Here is a 15,162-nt window from a genome sequence, read left to right on the forward strand (position 1 = left end):
AGTGACGATGTTCCCACAATGCTGTTGGGAGGGAATTCCAGGGTTTCTATCCAATGTCAGTGACGGAACAATGCTATATTTACAAGACAGGATGTGTGAGAGTTGAAGGGGAACTTGCAGCTGGTGGTGTTCTCATGCACTCATTGCCCTGGTTCTTCTAAGTGGTAGAGCTCGCACTTGAGGCAAGTGGAGAGTATTCTATCACACTCCTGACTTGTGCCTTGTAGATTGTGGAAAGGCTTTGGGGAGTGAGGAGGTGAATTACTTGCCACAGAATTCCCAACCTCTGACATGCTCTTGTATCTACAGTGCTTAAATGATTTATATGGCTAGTCCAGTTAAGTTCCTGGTCAATGGTGACCCTCTACCCCCACCCTCCCCCGGGATGTTCATGGTGGGGGACTCAGTGATTTTAATGCTACTGGATGACACAGAGAGTTGGCTAGATCCTCTCTTGGAGTTCACCTCTGGAATTTGGCATTTTTATCCATGTTTGGACCAAGGCTATGATGAGATCTGTCGTAAAAAATACTGTTAGGTTATTGATGATTAAATATCGCTTGATATCGCTATTGAAGATATCTTTAGCACTACAGCCAGGATATTGTTGGGACCATCATCATTGCTCTATCCAGTGGACTTGGCTGGTTCTTGATAACGCATGGTGTGAATTGAATTGGCTAAACACTGCCTTCTGTGATGGCAGACACCTCAGGAGTTGGCCAAGATGGAACATCTGCTTGGCACTTCTGGCCGAAGATGATTGCAGACATCCGCCCTGATTTTTGTGATCTACACTCTACCATTGTTGAGGATGGAGGTATTTATGGATCCTCTTCCCCTTGTTGGTGTCTAATTGTCCACCATCATTCACGACTTGCTATGTTAGGAATGTAAAGTTTTGATCTGGTCCATTGCTTGTGGGATTGCTTAGCTGTAACTATAGCATGCTGCTTCCACTATTTAACATACATATGAACCTGTGTTGGTACCTCATTTTTAGATATGCCTGGTGCTGCTCATGTCAGACACATTTTCACTCTTATTGAAGCAGGATTGATCCTCTGCCTTGATGGTAATGGTAGAGTGAGGGATATGACAGGTCACGAGGTTTACCAATTGTGATGGAATACAATTTCTTTTGAAGGACCACAGCATGTATTGAATGCCCAATTTTGAGCTGTTCTGAGTCTATGCTATTTAGCATGCCAGTAATGCCACACAGCATGATGGAGGGTGTCCTCAACGTGAAGACAGGACTTTTGTCTTCACAAGAACTGTACACTCCTACTGATACTGTGATAGACAGATGCATCTGTGACAGATTTGTGAGGATGAAGTCAAATAGGTTTTCCCCTCATGTTGGTTCTCTCACCATCCACCACAGACCCAGTCTGGCAGATATGCCCTTCAGGACTCAGCTAGCTAGGTCAGTAGTGGTGCTACTGAGTCACTTTTGGTGATGGACATTTAAGTCCCCCACCCACAGTACACTCTGTTCCTTGCCACCCTCAGTATTTCTCAGTGGCGTTCACCCTAAAGGACGACTAATTCATCAGCTGAGGGAGAGTTGCAGGTGGTAATCAGCAAGACCTTGCCCATGTTTGTTCTGATATCATGAGACTTCATGGGGTCCAGGATTAATATTGAAGCCTTCAAGGTCACTCCTTCATGACTGTATATCCCACCTGTACCACCAGCACTGCTAGACAGGACATACACAGGGATAGTGATGGAGGAATCTGGGGTGTTTGCTATAAGGTATGGTTCTGTGAGTAAGACTGTGTAATCTGTGGGACATATCTTCCAAATTTGGCTTTTTGGCCATATCCTAATGAGGAGGACTTTGCAGAGTCGACTTGGCTTTGGTGTTGCTTTGACATGTCTGGTGCCAAGGTCGATGTGTGGTGGTCCACCTGGTTTTATTACTTAATCTTTTTGTAGCAGTTTGGTACAGCTGAATGAGTACATATCGAGTAACATAACCACTATGCTACCGTATCCACATGCCCAATGATAAAGTCTATTGGGTCAATGGTATGTTTGATGGAGTCGGCCAACTGGGTTTATCTTCTGCAAGTTTACTCGGATGAATTTTATTTTGTTTTATTTATATAGGCTGATGTTCATGATGTGATACCTTGGCTGGACAAAAAAACGCTGGTGCATACACATGGAGCTCTAGTACCCAACTAAACTGGTTTATTCCAGTTTTGGTTTATATACGTACATATAAAATGGCCACAAGAGGGGTTCAATTACATTCCTCCCACCTTAAAGAAAAAGTTACACAATATTCAAATTTCATACAACCTATATACATTTCTTGTTTTTCATTTATTTATAAATCCAACCTAACCACTGGTTTCCTATTTCTAAGAGGATGCTACCTTTCTTAACCCACACTCTCAAAAGTTGGGAAGGATCTTGACCTATCTTTGCCTGAGTCTGAGGAGAAATTTTCTCTAACAAAGACTGATTTTGACCTTGACCGATATTTGAATTTTCCATTTCATTAGACATGCCGGTTTGACTCTGACACAGATCTGAACTGGTTTCAGACACAACTTGTGTTTTGCTTTAGTTTTTCACGGGATGTGGGCATTATTGACTAGGCCAGCATTTATTACGCAATTCTAATTGCCCATGAGAAGGTGGTAAAATCATTTGATTCTTCCCAACTCTCCTCTTCTTCATGAACCTCTGAAGGTAAAACATGATCTATATGTACAAACCTAACCTTTCCACTACCAAACATCTTGACCAAATATGTGCAAGGACCACACATTTTCACAACTCTTTCTGGTAGCTACTTCAACCATTTATGATAATGATCTTTCACCTTAATCTTCTGGTTGAACTTCAGGCTTCTTTTTCTCACTCTACCCCTATCATGACTCTCATTCTGCCTGAATTATTGCTGTTCTGCTGACTGTGCTAAATGTGGCTTCAGCAATGAAAACCTCATTCTAGGCTGTCTTCTAAGAAACAGTTCAGCTGGCATCCTGCCGGTTGTAGTGTGAGGTGTGTTACAATAAATTAACAAAATTCACCCATTTGTAATTCAACAACAACTGACCTATCTTCCAATTTGTATCTAGCATTTGTTTAACAAGAGCTATCATAGCAATTTGTACTGTGCTCTCTGCTGTTCCATTTGAAGCTGGATAATATGGTGGGACTGCTGTGTGTTTCACTGTGTTCATTCTCATGATCTTTACAAACTCTCTGAACAAAACTGAGATCTGTTGTCGGACATATTTTCCTCTGGGAACCCATAAGCAGCAGGCAAACTACGCAAAATGTTGAGAGTTTTGCTAATTGTTGTTCGATTCATCGGAAGCCCCTCAACCCACTTCGAATGGCTGCCTGTCACAATGAATAGTTGTTGCCCTTCAAATTCTGCAAGCTCTCTGTTCAGCCTCTGCCACACACCAGCTGGCCATTTCCATGGTCGCAAAGGTACCAATGGAGGATACTTTTCCACTGTCTGACATACTCTACACTGCTTCACTGTGTCTTCTATGTCCTTATCTAATCCTGGCCACCAAAGATAGCTTCTCACTAGACTCTTTGTTAAGCTGATCTCTAAGTGTTGATCATGAAGATCACGTAGCAGCTGCGATTTGTACCTTTCAGGAATTGCAACTCTGATTCCCCACATAATTTATCAACTGACAACTCCTTCTTGTGCATAAAAGATGCCCTGATTTCTAAGGGCAGAAGTTTCTGTGCCCGTTGGTGTTGGGCATCATTGCGAGAATGAGCAGGCAATATAGCGGGAAGGCCAAAGATCAGTTTCATGAAATCAGTTTGCGATCGTCCGCTCTGCCCGTCAATGGTGGGCTACCTTTCCCGCCACCGGAAATCAGGAACTTCATTTTAATACATCTGCATATCACTATCAGCCCTGCTCGCTGGAATCATCCCCCTACACTGGGTCATCTGGGCACATTGGCATGACTGCACACCAGCATGTTTCACAACTGAACATAAGTGGTGTGCACCTGGCGAACTGCACTTCACTCGGGACTTTGAGGCTTGTTTGCCTACCTTGCTTCGGGCAGCACTCTTGGTCATCAGCGCCAGGCTCCCCAGGCAACACCACATCATTTTTTGGGGGGCTCACAGGTTGGTCTCTACTTACCAGACCAGCCGTAAGGCAGGGTTTGGCTTTTCAATTGCTGCAGAGCTCAGGCTCGCTTGGGGAAGGGGGAGAAGTGACCTCAGGCAAGGAAAGAGGCTGCTTGGCTAGGGTATTACTGGGGAATGGGGTATCCCAGGGTGTGTGTGGGGACACATGTTGATTTGTGCAAATGGCCTCAGGAGATGAGTGCCGAGGAGGCAGTCTCCAAAGGAGGTGAGGGCAGATGGAGGTATGAGGATTTGTGTGAGAATGAGTGATGATGTCCCTCGAGCTGGTAGCGGGTGAGGTGCTAGTGAATGTGTGATGGGTTTGTGAGTGTGCGAGTTTAGAGTGATAAGGTGGTTGTCTTACCCTGGCAGCACAGATGAGATCATTCATCCTCTTTCTGCACTGGAATGCGAACCTCTTCTGCACAACATTGTCACTGACAGCCACTGCCACCACCTCCCAAGCTGGAGTGTTGACACTCATGGGGCTCCTGCGGCCAGAGCGGAGGTAGAGGACATCGCAGCAGGCTCCAGCGGCATGCCAGGGATGGATCGCTGAATCGGGGGGAGGTGGGGGGTGGGGGGGGGGGGGGGGGGGGGGGCTGCCGTCTTCTTGCCTTTCAGGGCCATCCTGTCTTCTGTGTAACAGTCTTGGGCTGGAAGCACTGAGAGGTGTGTGCACAGATGCACTTTAAATATGGTGCCCGGCATGAGGAAGCGGCCAAGTGATGGTGTGGTGGGCGAATCGGAGGCCACCCACCAGCAAAACTGCATGTTTCCCGGGAATGCGTGATTAATGAGGCAGGATTGGGATAACATGGTATGAAAACCCGCTATTGTGGCCAGCGGGTAAGACGTCCTTTTTCCCACCTTTAGTGCAAATCTGGGGTGATTCCTCCCTAAATCCAGCATCTGTGTTGGCCTCCCTTTGGAATATGGTCATGTACCCTTGCCAATACTGTGTCCCTGCAAGTTGTTCTGCCAATGTCACATCTGCTGTAACTGGCAACTCATCTACATGTGAAAAGAAAAATAACATCTTCCCTGTCGGACTGTAACTCTGATGGGGATGGTAATCTAGGCGTCGCATCGGCATTACCATGGTCGTCTGTAGTTAATGTCATACTGATAAGCAGGCAAAATCAAAGCCCATCTCTGCATTCAGGCTGCAATTAAAGTGGGCACTGGATTTGGATTTGAATTAGCTGTCAGTGGTTTACGATCAGTTTCGATTGTGAAACTACGACCGTACAAGCGTTTATGAAATCTTTTGACTCCAAAAATCAAAGACAATGCCCCACGTCCCATCTGAGCATAAGTTTGCTCGATGGCACTGAGGGTCTGTGAAGCAAATGCAATTGGCCTCTCCTCACCATTATCCAACACAAGAGATCACAGCACCGACACCTACTCCGTATGGAGAGACATCACATGCTAGCTAAATCTTTTAGGGTACATCGTAATGTACAAGTATCGTACCATCTTCCAAATTACTTTTACACAATTGGAATGCCTTCTTATAATCCCTTTCCAATTCCATGGAACATTCTTCCTCAAGAGTTCATTCAATGGGTGCAATAAGATTGCCAAATTTGGTTTGAATTTGCCGTAATAATTCACGAGGCCAACAAACGATCTGAGCTCCGAGTTATTCTGAAGGTGTGGTGCTTTTCTTATTGCTTGAACTTTGCTCCTGGTAGGGCATCACCCATCTTTGCCGACCCTGTAAGCCAATTACTTTGCAGAGTTTTGAAACATTTCACATCTGTGTGCCTTCGCCCGAACTCCATGCTTTTCCAAACGTTGGAGCATCTTTTTCAGTCTGTCTTCATGGGTCTGCCTATTTGGAGCTAAAATAAGTATGTCATCCTAATATCACACTACTCCCTGAATTCCTGGAAAAACTTTGGTTCATTACTTCTTGGAAAATTTTGGGGGCTGAAGAAACACCAAATGGCAGCCTATGAAACTGAAATAGACCCATGTGTGCATTAATAGTCAAATATGACTTAGACTCATCATGTAACTCAAGTTGCAGGTAGGCACTTGTCAAACATAGCTTTGAAAAAAATCTGACATCCTGACAACATTGTGAAGAGACCCTCCACATTTGGCAAAATGTTGGGTGGATTATATTCTCGTACCTGATTTACAGTTACCTTATAATTACAATATATTCTTACACTGCTATCTGACTTTGGTATTACCACTATGGGAGTAGCCCAACCACGCTGTTCTACCTTGGGCACAATGGCTGGATTTTCATCTTCGAGGTGGGTAACGGGAGTCGGGAAATTTTCCAGCTCAGAGCGCCTACCTTGGGAGAAAATGCCCGCAAAGATGGGGTTTTCATTGTGGTACGGGGGGGTGGGGGGTTGGGTATGGGATGCAGTCAGGCCAGCCAACCGAGGAAAGAGTTCAGAGGCAACCACAGGAGCTGCTGGGTGCCAAGGTGGTCTGTGGGAATGGCCAGCCTCGATGGTGTGGGACTTATCCCAGTTATAATAAAAATAGAATGGCCCTCCAGCCCTCACAACTCATACCCCATCACCCCCACACACTCCCCATGCCCCATCCATGCCACCTCATGCCCCTCCACACACCCTCTCATGGCCTCTCATACCAGCCATGCCAAGCTATCACACTTCCATGCCCATTCACCCATTGTATAGAGCCAAAATGAAACTATAGTGACAATAGGGTGTGAAAAACTTTGAAAGAACCCAATCATTCATTCATAACTTTCCATTTTCTTAAAAAATACTCCTTTCACAGCAGGCCAATATAAGCATCAATCAACCAGACTTTGTAAAGTATCAATAGCTGAAACTGCAAGCACATGAAATCTCTTTATCTTGTGTAAATAAAGATCATGCAATTGTCAGAAGAGATCAGAGATCCAGAGCTGTAATTGAGCAACGTTTTCTCTGGGGCTCAGTTATTTCAACAGCCTAATAGATCTGTGGGCTCTCAGCCAAGTCTGATTATGCATTCTCTGCCCAATGTTGGCCAAGCACCGGTAATAGGACTTTATAATACCACTACTACTAACTGCCAATACTCAGCCGCAGCTTATTTACTTCAGACGACTAATGGTTGCTAACTCTAACGTCTCATGAGTCATGTTCCGCCATGTCCATGGACATTGCTTTTTGGCAAGCTATGTCGAAAGATAACTTTGGCAATGTCAGCAACTTACTGCAAATGAGTTGACTTTTTAAAACTCAGACAAATCTGCCTCACAATGCTCTCTCTCGAAATTCTCCGAAATTACAATGTATTGACAGTTTTTTCAAAGCCATGATAAATTCTCCAAATGTGCTCACTGGGCAACTGATTCCTTGTTCCAATGCAGTGGCTTTCTGAAATCTCCAATCAGTCCACCCAGGTGAAAAAAACTATGAAAAAACTTTTTACTATGATCAGATTTTTAAGCCTATTTCTCAGCCAAAAAAATGAAGTTCCTCTGCTGGTTTGCTGGAAACTTCTCGAACCCAAATTTGTTTCTCTAGGGAAATCCATGATCCCACTCTCATCAGCAGACTGTGACATCTTGACAGGACAAAAAACACAGGTGCATACATATGCACAACTGAACTGGTTTATTCCGGTTCTGGTTTATATACGTATATATGTGCATACACAAATGGCCATAAGAGGGTGCTGTCATGCATGGAATAATTCATTAAAACTTCTATAGGATCCTGACTTTTACAAAATTCATACAATTTATTTTCTGAACAACAATATTCCTGTGTGAACACTTAAAGCACTCGATCCACATTCATCTGTTTGAATTTAAATACAAGTGGTAAGTTATTTATTTTGAATAAGTTAACACTAGTGTTAAAATGCAAGAGGAATTTTATATGAATGCATTAAATCTTTGTGATTATAAGTTAGAAGATATTCCTGTGTCTTCTTCCTGGGTAGTGGAGGCTAAAGCTCTGGAATTAGTCAAGAGAAGTTCAGCACTGTAGATATTGAACTTCAACTGTAAAAAGCTAAAGGATGGATCGACATTATAACTGTAGGGTTGGTGCAAAGCAGATTTAGGTTTGCCTTGATCCTATATTATCAAGTGAGAATGTGCTGTATCACCATCCGGCTATGCTGTTTACCTGGAAAGTTCATCTTGTTCTGTGTCAGGTCCCTAAGAAAATTGCTGGTGACAAAGACACTTTTTGCATTATTCCCTCTGATGCACATCACAATCCCTAAGTACATGTGCAACTTAGGTAAGGTAAGACTTTCGTGGAGAAGGTTGGGGTGGGGTGCCATAGCAATCATACTTATTGGTAGTTTGTGAAAGTTAAGATTAATATGCTGTAATATTTTCAGATGTAAAGGTAAACCTCTAGGGCATATAAGTAACACCAGTCAAGCTTCACATATTTTCTGTGTTATGTGACTATGTTAGCAACTCCAAAAAAAAAGTTGTTGATGGTCCTTTTTTTCAAAATTGTTAAACCAATATCTGAAAGTTAAATAATATTCCTTCCACCGATTATATCGGACTAGCGTTTTTCTATTCAGTACATACTCTTTTAAGTGGTTTATAATCTACACATATTGAATTAAATTCTGTTGATTGTATATTCCACAGGCAATAGTGATGGATTCCTGGGAATGATTTATTCCACTGTAATCTAATCGAGGGGCTTCAGATGCCATCATAAAGCCAAACAGTGGTTTATAATCATAATCAGAACTTCAAAATTAAATTATAGCTAGAAATCACTCCTAGTAGTTGTTATTTCTGGACAACAATGTTATTTTATTTTTTGTAAGTTATCTCTATTTTTCATCCTTCTTGGGCCTTTTCCTTCTTGGAAGCTTCCAGTGCACTGTTTGGAATCAAACAGAAGTTACTGGATATTTGAAACACAAATCCTAATTTCTCCTTCTGTATCCTATGGTTTGGAGATATCAGTTGTTAGGATTATTAAGGTTGTCATTGAATTGTCATCAGCCACAAAGAAAACATCAGAGCACAAACCCCAATCTAATCCCCAACACTGCTTCTTCTGTAACCTATTGTGTTTAGGACTTGACAAAATGTGCCCGTTGCCATCACTAGTCCTCCTGCTGACACCTTAACTGAATGGTCATCACCAAAACAACAAAAATGCCACTTTGTATCAGCCAACAGATTGTGCGGGGTTGGGGGGGGGGGGTGGTGGTGTCAAACGAGGAGTTCTCTACCTACTTTCTTTTCCCCTTGCAAGTAGATTCATCACTCACCTCACCTGGAGTTGCTAATATAGTCACATAACACAGAAAATGCGTGAAGCTTGACTGGTGTTACTTATATGCCCTAGAGGCTCACCTTTATATCTGAAAATATTACAGCAGATTAATCTTAACTTTCACAAACCACTTACTTTACCTAAGTTGCACATGTGCTCAGGGATTGTGATGTGCATCAGAGGGAATAATGCAAAAAGTGTATTTGTCACCAGTAGTTTTCTTAGCGACCTGACACTGAACAAGATGAACTTTCCAAGTAAACAGCATAGCTGGATGGTGACACAGCACATTCTCACCTGACAATACAAGAGTGTCTATCTTGAAATACTTGACTTCAAATGTCAATTTGTAAAGAATAGATTTCTGGAAAGCTTTGAAAGGAACCTTAATTAAAATTGCTGAAATTTAAATGACCTGGTAGGCAATGCTCCTCATAAATATATTAAGAAGATCACATTCCGGTTAAAAATGTTTAGTGCTGTGCTGGCAATAGGAGATACTTTCCATTCCTCATCACTGATAGCACTGCAGTGGATAGGGTGCTGGGTGGGAGCGGGAGAGTTGAAAAATCAAGCAGCGATCCAGCTCACTGGATCTTCATCTATTCTGTGTCATGTGTGACTTTTCAGTTGGAACGTATGGCTAGCCTTAGGAACTTGCATTTTAATAGTTTAATGTACTGAAATATATTAACACATATTACAGGGAATATGCTATGCTTTGAGGTTGACCATATAAAATGAATGGATTTATAAGGTGTCTCTTTAACTGACTCTGCCACGAGCATTGATGCAGTGGCCACAAAGACTTCGGGGGCATCGACAAGGAGCATCACAGGGATCAGCAAATTTATTTGTTTAGCTTTAGGATATTTTTCCTACACAATAAAAGGACAGAAATAAAGAACATGAATCATTTTATTTAGTTGTACAGTTCAATTCATGTATATGTTTACTGTGTTTGTCTTTCATAATTTCCCCTTGTGAGTCTTGCATTTCTTTGCTCTGTTGCTGGTGAACATACTAAGTGTTCCCCTACTTAAGGAAGTAGCACTGGTGGTGGTTGCATAGCCAACTGGGGAACTGCAGGGGATACAGACGGTCCACTACTTGTATCTGGAACTAACCTTAGTGAGACTGCATCTGTGCCAGGGATATCATTTGGTGTATTCGCTGTGATCTCAACACTATCAAACTCAACACCTGTTATTTGTGCAGAGCTAAGTGATGGCACAGAACTGCAGCTGAAATGTATGCCAACGGCCTGCTCCTCAGCTACTCCACGCATGCCACTACTTGAGGACATCTCCTCGCGGTGCCCATCAATCTGCGTGTCTGCATAGAACTGTGGCCTGCATGAAATCTTTGAATCACTTCTTCATGTTTGTTTAAACAATTCACCATGTGACTTGAAGCTGCTGCTGATTGCTTCGTGAAGTTTACAATGCACATCCTCCATGACAACATGGGGAGGATTCATGAGCAATGCCTCTGCTGGAAATACCACTGTGTACCTAGATGTTTATTGGCAAATTAAAACGCAGATAGTTGATGCTGTGCATTAGTTACTGCACAGACCAATTTCCACTGAAATGTACAAAATTGCAAGTATCTGCTCAAGATGTTTGCTCTGTTGAAGAGTCATAACGGACTCAAAACCTTAACTGTGTTCCTCTCCGCAGATGCTGCCAGACCTGCTGAGTTTTTCCAGGTATTTTTATTTCTGTTTGCTGCTGTATCAGCTGCCATTCCGAGGTAGATGTGTGTTCTTATACACCTCAGTTGGGGACCTTGGTATACTTTATCTCTGCATGGTAACTGCAAGCCCTCATAACCACCATGTCCCCTTTCTCACAAACACTTAGTACCTCACCCTATGCCGCCTCCTCAACATTTCCTGTGGTGCACATCTAGGCTGGTGTCTGTTCCAAGTGGTGACAGATAGCGGTCAGGTGCTTGGTTATTTTTCAGTAGACCTGATGAACCATTCTTGTTCTGTGAAGAGAACAGATTACACATGGTGACTCTATCAGCATTCTTATTCTTGTGGGTGCTATATTGTCATTAGATTCCATATGATGCAATTGTGCACAATTAGGATTTATGAGCAAATTAATTTAAGATCATAGAATTTTTAATTACTGTGGTTATGTACCAGTGCACCAGTCCAACTCTCACACTTTCAGCATCTTTAAGACTCCTGAATAAAGTAACTATGACTATATTAATGGCCTGGACTGTCAGTGTTCACCGCCATTACTCCGCCGAAACTGACAGTAGCTTATGGAGTCTGCATATGTGCAGAATAATGCAGAGATCCAGAAGTTTTTGTCAGTGATTCAATGATCCACCAAAGGGTGCACTGTTAAGACACCCCTGAATGCAATCAATGGAAATCAGCTGAATTTAGAAGAACTTCCTCTCATACACTGTTAGTCCCATTGTAAAAATAAGGTACACCTTGTTAAATGAGTCAGAACTGAGTTTTTACCATTGCATTAACTTGAAAATTGCTACTAAGCACCTTCACTGATCCTGAAAATGTTATATTTGTGGAATGTCAAATTTCACCATGAACAAGAAAACAATCCACATTTCACATTTGCACTTTTAATTTAAATTTTCAGATTTTCAGCAAAATAAATGATTATGATTGGATTATGAGAAAAACTAAAATAAAGGTAAACAAACTTTAAAGAAAGGAAACTTAAGTTAAATGTGAAGGATATTTAGCACTTTTAAATTGCTGGTTTGCTGTCTGTGAGAATAATTCAATGTGATTGGCTGCCTACCTGCTTTGATCTAGGATGCCTTCCTGTGTCCTTCTGACAAAAGAGGTGTTTGTTATAATGAGGCTATGCTGAGCACACTTTGTCAGCAGGGGAATTCCATTTGCATTGGCCTTTCCCACGCCATTTTTCCCAATGGTTCCACCCTAGTCTTCAGAGTCACAGCCAACCCGAGCATTAAATTCCCCCAGAAGAATGATCTTTTCTTCTTTTAGAATGGTAGCGAGGACTTCATCAAGGACACAATAGGAATTTTCTATCCAGGGGAGGACAAAGAAAATGCTTCAAAGATCCTCTGACACCCTTCTTGAATTGCAGCAGCATTGACATTAATAACTTGGAGGAGCTTGCTACCAATCATTCTAAATCTAGATCACACTTTAATGTCTTAAGAATGGGGCAGAGCAGTGGCAGAGATGGAAAGAAAAGGAAGCAAATCCTGCACTCTGGACCCCACTGCCTCATGGGACATCCTGCCCCATGTGCCCACAGATCGGTGGGTCACAAATTGGCCTGTTCAGACACATGAAGACCCATGGTAGAAACTCATGACCCTGAGTAGATGTCATCCTCAAATCGAGGGAGTTAATGTTCGAGTCTAGAAGAACCTTCTTCCTCTGAAGAAGAATCATACGGATTTGAAATGTAACTCTGATTCTCTCTCCACAGATGCTGCCAGAACTGCTGAGTTTTTCCAGCAGTTCCTGTGTTTTATTTCAAATTTCCAGCATCCACAGTATTTTGCTTTAATTTTAAAATTCTCAACCTTGTTTTCAAATTTCTCCTTGGCCTCACCTCTTCATATCTCTGTAATCTCCTTCGGCCTTATAACTCTCTGGGATATCTGTGCTCCTCCAATTCTGACCACTTAAGTATCCCTGATTTTAATCAGTCCAACATTGGTGACTGTGCCTTCAGTTAACCCAGGCCCCAAAGTCCAGAAGTCCCTCCAGAAAACCTCTCCAACTGGCTACCTCTCCTTCCTTCTTCATTGTTATGAAGCTGTTTAAAACCTATCTTTTTGACCAAGCTTTTGCTAATCTGCCCCATCATCTCCTCCTTAAGTGGCTCAGTGTGAAATTTTGTTTGATAATGCTAGGTCATTTCGCCAGGATAAAGGCGCTATATAAATGCAAGTTGCTGTTGTTCAGTAAGATCATTTTGGCATCTATATGCTGCAACTATGGTTTTCCTTCATGCCCATAAATGTCCAGTGCTGATGGACTTCCAAACAGAGCCTCCCAGTTGTTGACACTGCACTGACACTTCCAGTAACATACTGCCATGCTTAGCATCACTTTTTCATTGTTAGAGGCACCATCCCCAGGAAAAGCATTTCTCCAGAACAGAAGTTACCAGAAAACACAAGGGGAAGTTTTAACTCTTCCCCACCTGACTGAAATTGGGCTGGGGGCACGGGCAGCAGTTACAATGGAACAGGAGACAAAGCCACTGGTTTTCGGCCCCGATTCTGCTGGCTGCAATTTTAAGTTGCAGGCACCAGGGCCCTTCTGTCATTTTAACCCTGGCTTGAGTATGGAAACAAAGCAGACCAGAGGCTGACCATTGGGAGAAGAGGCCCCTCGATTTAAGTGTATTTATTTGCTTTGCATGGGGCCTGGAGGAGCAGGAGAATAAATAAGTGTAGGCCTCATCTGCTCCAGCTTCCCACACCCAACCCCTCACCTTTTCCCCAAACTGTTCACCACCCTTGAACTCTCACCAATCCTATCTTCACCCTTATTTTGTGACCGGCTAGCAACTTCTGAGTCACCCGATTTTAACAGCCGGGCAGCTGGTTCAGCCAAGATGTCTGCCAGAGTGTTGTTGATGAGGCCCAACATTAAAATTGGCTGGGCTTCCACTGCCTCTCAGAGTGACTTTCCTGCCCATGAACTTTAAAAGTCCCCCCTGTCTCATCATGAAGTCTGGCAATTGGCACTCAACCATTTCCCACAGCTAGATAAACGGACTTTCCAAAGTTCATCCCAGATATGAACCATTAAAGGATCATTACTGCAGGTATATCATGATTGCCTGTTTGTTTTCTCTTACTGCTGGTAAGCCACTTTCCAAGGTTGCTTATATTTCAAAGCCCAGTGTACCTGTGGTGTAACAGTTGCCTCTTCGACATCTTCCATTTCTGACAGAAAGTTACTGACCTGAACGTTGACTCTTTCTCTCTCCAGATTCTGCCTGACCTGCTGAGCGTTTCTAGCATTTTCTGTTTTTATTCCAGATTTCCAGCAGTATTTGGCTTTTGTTAAAGTCAATTCCCAGTTATTTTACCAGTCTTGTTTTAAATCATGTTCCAGGGAGACCATTATAAAAATCCCTGTTTATTTTTTGTTTAAATTACCATGACTCCAATGTAGAGATTCTAGAAAAACCTGAGCAATCGTGAACACCATCACAGAGTGTCGACTCTTACTCTCGTCGTTATGTCAACTAGTTATCCATTCAGTTATTTAGCAGAGCGTTATAAACATAATGAAGCCCATTAAAATTATTACAAACACATCATCTGTTATGCAAATGTGATAGGTTGAGGCTTCCACTCAATAAGGTAGAGGGAATATCATTAAGAAGCTCTTGATTTATGAAGCAACGCTGGTCAGAAGTCAGCCAAAGAAAATGGAAATGAAATCTGTGTTTTTCTGCTGATTTCAATTCTTCTTCACTCTGAAAGATACAGTGTACATGTGGGAGTTCTGATTAATCATCCCTGAAAATCAGCAGCACCTTGTGCCTCTGCAATATTCTTGTTCAGTACTTTCATAACTCAAGTGGTGGATGAAAAGTCTTCGGTTTTATTGAATTGTTTTGAAGTAATCCAAGGATTACCTATATGTTCAATTACAATTAAAATGAAACAATGCTCTGCCTCATTCTTCATGGCACCAAATCCAATTTTTCATACCTGCAAAGTGCAAGAGACCCATCTTTCCCTCTGGTTACCATAGCATCATAATGTCTGTGTCAATGCTGTT

At 42.5% G+C, this 15,162-nt stretch overlaps 1 protein-coding gene across 1 annotated transcript in view; it reads left to right on the forward strand.

Moving 5' to 3' along the window:
• Window positions 1-15,162, forward strand: part of rbfox3a (RNA binding fox-1 homolog 3a) — a 440,178-nt gene that overhangs the window by 222,548 nt on the left and 202,468 nt on the right. The gene's annotated exons all lie outside the window — the stretch shown is intronic.

Source organism: Cetorhinus maximus, chromosome 24, assembly GCF_964194155.1.
Source record: "Cetorhinus maximus chromosome 24, sCetMax3.hap1.1, whole genome shotgun sequence".
Classification (NCBI taxonomy): Eukaryota; Metazoa; Chordata; class Chondrichthyes; order Lamniformes; family Cetorhinidae; genus Cetorhinus; species Cetorhinus maximus.